This window comes from Suricata suricatta, chromosome 17 (genome assembly GCF_006229205.1).
Source record: "Suricata suricatta isolate VVHF042 chromosome 17, meerkat_22Aug2017_6uvM2_HiC, whole genome shotgun sequence".
Taxonomy (NCBI): Eukaryota; Metazoa; Chordata; class Mammalia; order Carnivora; family Herpestidae; genus Suricata; species Suricata suricatta.
In genome coordinates, this window is record NC_043716.1 from 50115394 (window position 1) to 50124003 (window position 8610).

The 8610-nt window shown below is 42.0% G+C and overlaps 1 pseudogene; it reads left to right on the forward strand.

The window, feature by feature from the left end:
* The first annotated feature begins 377 nt into the window (after positions 1 to 377).
* Positions 378 to 2589, forward strand: LOC115282336 (annotated as a pseudogene).
* The last annotated feature ends 6021 nt before the right edge of the window (positions 2590 to 8610 follow it).

The window sequence follows — 8610 nt, forward strand, 5'->3', positions numbered from 1 at the left end:
AGTGAGTCCCACATGGGACAGGTACGACCTCACATGGGGTCCCAAGTAGAGACGGCACTAGATCTGGGGTCAGACTGTGCCCAACATAGAACCCGGGCAGGACTTACGGGGGACCAGGATCCAGGGTCAGATTGGAGGCAGAGAGAGGCCTCAGGTGAATAAAATTGTGTTTTAAGGCTGCACAAGTAAGTTTAACCTTAACAAAGTTAATCTGGACTTACTGTGGCCCCAGTGGAGAGCTCTGAACCTCTGGGATAAGCTTACCCATTCCGGAAGTGCCCCAGAGAAAAGGGGGTCTGAGCCAAGCGCTAACTCGAGAGGGTAAATGGGGGACTGTTTTTTCTGCCTCTGCAGTTTCTGGGGACAGGATGAAATCTTCTGGGACAGTCCAGAGCCTGCAGCCTGAGATCCTGGGAAAGCACAGAAGCCGGCAGAGGGTGACGATTCTTGCCAAAGTCAGCGTTCCCAGATCTCCATGGTGCCTGGTCGAGAGAGAGGAGGTAAAATTTCACCTTTCCTCTTCTTTCCTAAATTCAGATTAGCCGGGAAAAAAAATTTATAAGAATTAGATCTTTAAATGTGACTTGTGAATTTGCTTTTACAGAACCCACCAGTAGTGGATCCTTTTTCCTCACAGGGGCAGCTGGGAGAAACGCCTTCTTGCTTGTCCCATTTTTGTGTCCTGAGAACTTGGTTTGGTACCTGCCAAATTGGGGGTCCTCAAGAATATGGTCAGACGGAAATGCGGGTTGCACTTCCTTTGCAGATAGGGTCCTATGAACTATTGCCAACTCTCAGAATTGCCTTCCTTGCTTTTGGTTATCTTTGGATCTTGAGAGGGTAATATCTTTTGGACCCTCTTTGGAGATGCCTCTTGTGTCCACGGGGTTAATAGTGCCAGAAGTATTTACTGTTTGTCCTGGCTGAAAGCTGACAAAATATTCAAAGAAATGGTTTTGATTTGTTCTGTTTTGTTGTTGATCTATGGTCAGAAGTTGACCAAACTGGAAGCTGATATTCAGAGCCTGATAGGGATTTTCTTTAGGGCTTCTCTAAGCTAGAATGAGACTATGTACCAGGGGGATGAGGCCGGAGGTGAGGGAGTGTGATCAAATAAAATTCTGAAGCCTTGGTGGAAAGATTTACCAAAATATTCCCCAGACACACAGCTCTAAGTTTAAAACATAAGAATGTTTTCATTCCCATCTCCCAGCTGCTACAAAGAAGCAAACTGAACATAATGTAGTTGGATGGGTGGGTCTTACATGCAGTCTGTTGGATCTTACCTCTGTCATTTTGTTGCATGCTTCCTATCTTAGCCCCCCTCTTTTAAAAATTTGTTATTCCCGCCTCCGGGGCCTGGGTCCCGCTACCCCCAGGAAGAGGCATTGCTCTCGCTACCTTCCTACACTCCGGCGTGTGACTCCTCCCCGGACCCGTGATGCCAAGGCCCCAGCAGGGGACGAGGAAGAGTCGGGCTTGAGCCCCACCTGAGTTGAGGCCTCGCGGTCTAGTCTCCCCGGCCCGCCCCACCTCAAGAAATGAGTGATGGATTGGCCCCAAGCAAAAGCACAGTGTATGTATCCAACTTGCCCTTTTCCCTGACCAACAATGACTTATACCAGATATTTTCCAAATATGGCAAAGTTGTAAAGGTTACTATAATGAAAGATAAAGATACCAGGAAGAGTAAAGGAGTTGCATTTATTTTATTTTTGGATAAAGACTCTGCACGAAACTGTACCAGAGCAATAAACAACAAAGTTATTTGGTAGAGTGATAAAAGCAAGCATTGCTATAGACCATGGAAGAGCAGCTGAGTTCATCCGAAGACGAAACTACTTTGATAAATCTAAGTGTTATGAATGTGGGGAAAGTGGACATTTAAGTTATGCCTGTCCTAAAAATATGCTTGGAGAACGCGAACCTCCAAAGAAAAAAGAAAAAAAGAAAAAAAGAAAAAAAAAGAAAATTCCTGAACCAAAAGAAGAAATTGAAGAAGTAGAAGAAAGTGAAGATGAAGGGGAGGATCCTGCCCTTGACAGCCTCAGTCAGGCCATAGCTTTCCAGCAAGCCAAAATTGAAGAAGAACAAAAAAAAAATGGAAACCCAGTTCAGGGGGTCCCTCAACATCAGATGATTCAAGATGCCCAAGGATAAAGAAAAGCACATATTTCAGTGATGAGGAAGAACTGAGTGATTAAAATTATATTTATTATGTAAATATCAATAATTTTTTTTATCTTAAGTTCAGTTGGGACTAAAGATTACTTTTAGAATTTGAACATAAAGAACACTTAGTACCAAATAATTTTTTACTATAGAATAGTTCATAGGAAATTGAAAATAATTTTAAAGTATCATGTTTCTATCTTGTCTTAGCAGAGTAATAAAAATAATGATTTGGTAGTAACCATTAATCTTGAAAACAGTTCATTTGAATAAAACAGATCATAATACTATCATAGCATTGCAATTGTCATCTCAAGAAAAAAATCGATGTTTGAGAAGCTCATTATAAAAGTTTATTCATATTTGATTGCTTTACATGAAGACTTGAAATTTCATCTTTAAGATAAAACCTTCATAAAGACTGGAAAATACTGACTGATTTATTGTTATTAACTGTTAATAAAATTTTCAAGAGAATTTTGTTTAAAAAAATAAAATAAAACAAAATAAAAATTTGTTATTAGTTTAACTGTCTGAGCCCATTCTCCACCTACCAATTCACAAACAAGCACACACACAAACACTGTCAATTCCAGTCTTCCAGGAAGGAGACACCAAGATGTAACTAGAAATGCAAGAGGTGTATTGAGTGAAAGACAAAGGAGAGAAATAAAGCAGGGGAAATTATTGTCATACAGCTCTGAAGCCTAGAAATAGAGCTTCGGGCTACTACGAAGGTCTGAAACTTCTCAGCCAGCCAATGGAGCATCACAGGGCCAAGAGAAATGGGCAGAATTGGCCCAAATAGCCCCCTGCTGTGCTCAGTCATAGGCTGAGCTTCCCCTGATAGATCCCAGAGACATGTGCCTAGGCATGCAACGCTTCCCAAACTTTGAGAAAATTTATTTACATTTTAAAAGTACTCAGTTTGGCTTTTGTATCAGTGTGTGTGTGTGTGTGTAGAGAGAGAAACACACACACACATACACATACATATTTAAATAAAATTCACTCAATAAGAATTCACTGAGATCCTTTCATTTTTATGTAGTTTTTAAAACATTAAAAAATTTTTAATGTTTATTTTTATTTTATTTTTGAAAGAGAGAGTGCACAAGTGAGGGAGGGGCAGAGAGAGAGAGGGAGACATAGAATCTGCAGCAGGCTCCAGGCACTGAGCTGTCAGCACAGAGACTGACAACAGGGCTTGAACCCACGATCCATGAGATCATGACCTGAGCCAAAGTCAGACGTTTAACCAACTGAGCCCCCCAGGCGCCCTTATCTATGTGTTTTTTCCATCAATTTCATTTACTTCCAATATCTCTAGAGTAAATCAAGGTAGTTTTATCAAAAGTGTACACAAATCATTCATATTTTCTTTATTTTCACATCTGAGAAAAATCTTTTTGTTGCTCTTACTCATGAATGACAGCATGGCATATTATTGGAATCTTTGAATCTTGCCTCTTATTATGCCAAACTATGTTTGAATTCCATAATTATCTCTTAATGTGAAGTATTATTAAGGAGAAAGGACTTACTTTGGTTCCTTTGTATGTAACCTAAGTTTTCTACTTGAATATGTAGAGATTTTTTTTAAATCCTTGAAATGCAAACATTTCATCAGTGTATATTTATGTGTAAGCCCTACTCTTTTTAATGTGTTTTTTGGATTAACCTTATTTGGAAATGTAACAGTCATTATTTATAGATTTGGATCTCCTTTTTAAAGCAGGAAATAGTTCTTTTATATCTCCAATAATCCAATAACCACTTCTATACTCATTATTTAGTTCTTTTGCCCATATGCAAAAGTGATGGTATTATTACATTTTTATCTGAAAATATACTGGACATAATATTTGTATGTTTCTCAGTGTCAGTTTAAAAGTCCTAAGAGCGATTTTGCTGACCATACTACTAAGCCCCACTTTTACAGCGTCGTCTTGAAATGTGTCACCCCATTCCTTTACTTGTATTTCTTACCCAGTCTCAAGTACTCCTCTGGGAAGCAGAAAGAGGTCTCTTAATCATATGTATTTTATTAAGTGTCTAATAGACTGTAGGAGAAAGCCAGTTCTCCATTTTCCCAACATTTCAGCCAAGTACCAGAATTTGGGGCCAAATTACAGCAAACCCTTTTCTAATAGAGAAAGAAAGAAAGAAACAAAGAAAGAAAGAAAGAAAGGGAATCAAGAAATGAAAGAAAAGTTAGAAGGAAGGAGGAAAGAAGCCTCAGGAGTTCTATAATGTCCTAAACAAAGCAAACAAACCCTGGGTATTTAGAGTCTTATCCAAAAGACTGTGTCATTACTAACCAAACACAGTTTATCGCAAACAAGATGAAGGGGTAAGTCAGTGTGGCTGCCATTTGAACTTTGCAATTCTAGGGAAAATCTCCATTTCTAACCTGAGATTTAGACCACTAAACTATCTCCCCTAGGGGATTTATTTGCTTCTTTTATTTTATGATTAAAAGATGAGTCACTATAAACCCAACACTGCAAGAATCTTTGCTTTTAAAAGAGCATTAGAACTGCATTGATTGATTTGGTGGGATGTTGGAAAACTGTTTTCTTCTCTGAAAATTTTGAAGGACTTCATTCAGCTCTGGAGAATCCATGGAGGACATTACAAAGGCAATACCATCCTCAACTTATCACCCTGAAAACCCTCACCCCTGCTCTTCATTCCTTCCTCAACGGCCCCCTCCGGCCGCCCCTAAAAGACACCTAAAAAGACAGAACAACCAAGGCTTTACTTACAGCGTATCTAATCAGGACAGAGCACGATAAGGCCAGTACTTGCCGTATTGGGGAATAGCACTCATTCACTTATCCACGTGTTCATCAGGCATTCATTGAGTGCCTAGAATATTCACTACTCCAAATGCTCGCGATACAAAGATGAACAAGACTTAGGCCCTTGAGGCCTGTTAGAAAAGCTTCCTTTTATCGGCTGTCTAACACTGGGGTTCTACATACCATTTCCCTTCTTAAAATGCTGCCAACCAAAAAACAAACACAAATTCAAAACCATGGACCTAGCCGTGTGTTCTTCCATGCCAACGTACATGCTTTCTGCCATAGAGCTGCCCTTTCATTCCGTTCTTCCTGGTGGTGAAGTCACTTCGGGGTGCTATTTTAAGTACGTAAAATTCGGTTTACGTTGGTGTGTCTGGGTCTGAAGTTTATCTCTGCCGTACTTGACTTTTTTCACTTCAATACACTTTCTATCCGGTTCTTTATATTTAATGGCTACAGAGAAACACTCAACTGCATAGAAACAAAGGAACTAGTTTAAGAAAGAAAATGTTCAGGTAAACTGGGGTGGCAGCCTGAGCTCCATTATACCCAGGACTTCTTAAAGTCTTGGTTTAATCGTATACCATTTTTAAATATGCAGTGGTCCATTATACTGGCAATTATTTAATGCTGGGGAGTTTGTTAACATTTTGTTACTTACCAATAGGTCCTGGGGCGCCTGGGGGGCTCAAGCGTCCGACTTCAGCTCAGGTCACGATCTCACGGTTCGTGAGTTCGAGCCCCGCATCCGGCTCTCTGCTGTCAGCTCAGAGCCTGGAATCTGCTTCAGACTCTGCCCCTCCCTCACTTGCATGTGCATTCTCTCTCTCTCTCTCTCTCTCTCTCTCTCTCTCTCGCTCTCAGAAATAAACATTAAAAAAATTTTAAATAAGCCCTGAATGAGGTACCTGGGGGGCTCAGTCAGTTAAGCATCTGACTAACTCAGGTCATGATCTCACGGTTCGTGAGTTCGAGCCCCGCATCCGGCTCTCTGCTGTCAGCTCAGCAGAGCTGTCCCCTCTGTCTCCCTCTCTCTCTTCCCCTCCTCTCCCTCCCAAAAATAAATAAAGAAAATATTTTTTTTTAAAAAGCTCTGAGTGGGGAACATAGGATTTCTCTTATTTGACCATAACCAAGGAACATCTTGCAGGCTAAATGACCAGGTGGGACACATACTGGATAAGAAGCATGTCCTGTAGTAGCCTGAATACCCCCCAAAAAATGGCCCCTTGACACAGACCTCGTAAATCTATTGATCTAGAATGATAGTAAGTAGCAAAAAAATGATGATCTCTGATCTCCTAAAAACTTCACCTGATCGCTGAAATTATGCTATAAAGAAAACATTCCCAAGCAAATGATCTATTCCCAGACTTCCAAGGCTCTCTGTGATTTTACTGAAGAGTGAGAAATAATGGAGGGAGGTTTTAAGATACTGGATTTGAGAGGCGACCAGGAAGGAAAAGAAGTAAGAGACCACAGGCAGGCCCTCAAACCCTGCTGACCCTTCCTGATGTGGGAAACAAAGACAGAAGAAAAAATATTAAATTTCCTCACAACTTAGAGCCCATTGACAAGTCCTTGAGACAGTCAGTGACATCGCTCAAGGCGCTCAGATGCCCGGATGACAACATGTTGCTAAGGCCAAAAGGCTGTCTTAGCCCAAACCCCCAGGATCCTGTAAGTCTACTTGAACATATAAAAACTCCTTCGGAAACTTCCTTTATCTCTACCTCCCCACGATATACGTTGGCAGTCATCCTCCAAGCTTATGGCCCACTGATACACATCCGAAGGGTCTCAGGACTCAGTTCTACTAAACAGTAATAAATTATCTTTTCCTAGCAACAGCCAGCCCCTCAAGGTCCTGGAAACCTTGCTCCCAAAATTCCTTGGAGACTTACGCTGTCCCTAACCCCCCTCCCAACCTGGAGGTATATGATCGGTGACCCCTCGCAACCCAGTGCAGCTCTTTCTGCCACTGGGTCCTGTCCCCATGCTTTAATAAAACCGCCTTTTTGCACCAAAGAGGTCTCAAGAATTCTTTCTTGGCCATTGGCTTCGAATCCCAGCATTTTCTACATCATTCCTAGTCACTGTCCTCCTGCCTAATTCAACACACTTCCTGGGCCCCCAGGAAAATGGGAATCCCTCTCCTGGCCCTGTTGCTTATTCAGTCGCAACCTGCCACAGAATTTGGAGATTATCAATTCCGCCAATTGCAGCACTTTTAAAACTTCTGAACTCAGTTTTGTCTGGTGCACCATTAAGAACACCCCTTTTTTAGGGGCGCCTGGGTGGCTCAGTTGGGTGAGCCTCACGGCTTAGGTTGTGATCTCAAGGTTTGTGGGTTCAAGCCCCGCCTCGGGCTCTGTGCTGACAGCTCAGAGCCTGGAGCCTGTTTCAGATTCTGTGTCTCCCTCTCTCTCTGACCCTCCCCTGCTCATGCTGTCTGTCTGTCTGTCTGTCTCTCTCTCTCCCTCAAAAATAAAACATTTAAAAAATTTTAAAAAAAGAACACCCCTTTTTTTCCTACAGTATTAAAAAAAAAACTCAATGATAAAAGGCAAGCCAATCTCTAATGACTGTGATTTGAGGAAGGGTTAAAGGTGAGATGCCTCAGGATGAAAAGGTGTGACTACTATTGACTTCCCACCCTACCTTCTGGTGAAACAGACCTACATCCAAACCTAATGGGATAAAGCACAGAAAACAATGAAACAAAACAAAAACAAAAACAAAAAAAAAACACAGGATCTTTCATGGCTCTGAGTATCAACAGCACTAGAAACTATTCAAATGAAGTAAAGACAGTGCTAAGAATAAAGTTGAGTGCTCTGCCAGATTTATAAAACGCCCGGGAAGACCCTCACTGGTATATTCCAGCAGTGACTGGATCCCAGGAGCAGAGAAATAACAACAGACACTGAGGTTTGTTTCTTTCCGGAAAATGGGACACCACGGATCCAGAGATAGGAGACCCTAGGATATTTTATTTTCAGAACAAGACAGAACCCAACTGCAGCTCCCTAAGGAGAGCCCTAATTCCCAGCACCAGGTCTGCATAAGGAGCCCTGGCATTTCCTCTTTCGCAGAGAGTGCAGCCAGCACGACAATCAAGCTGTGATTGGGAGCTGAGCGCGGTAGTTAATTAAGGCTGCATCTTTTATTCTCCAGGGCAATTCAGCACAGCTTGAATGCACCCCAGAGCCAGTCTGTGGTGGGAATGTCTCCCTAGGCAGTGGGAGAATCCAGTCTCATCAGCATGACAATAGCCCCCAGGATGCACTTGGACTGATGTAATGGCCGCGTTCGGGAGGGGGGTGAGAGCCTTGTAGCAGAAGCCCGGAGCATTTGCAGCTGACTGGGGCTATTTCAGCGCACGAAATTCCTTCCCTCTTTCTTTCTTCCTTTTCTAAGAGATGTTTGCTAATTGGTAGAGCTCAGAAAACAATATACCATTAAGAATCCCTTTCCTTCCTCCCACCTCCCCCACTCCCCGCGGTCTCGCCTTGCTGGGAATCTCAACTTTTGTTCTGTGATTTGCGTGGAGTCTTAATTTTTCTTTCTCTCGAACGTGGAACTTACAAACAACGATTTACTAAGAGACCCTGCAACCATTTCTCCTGTA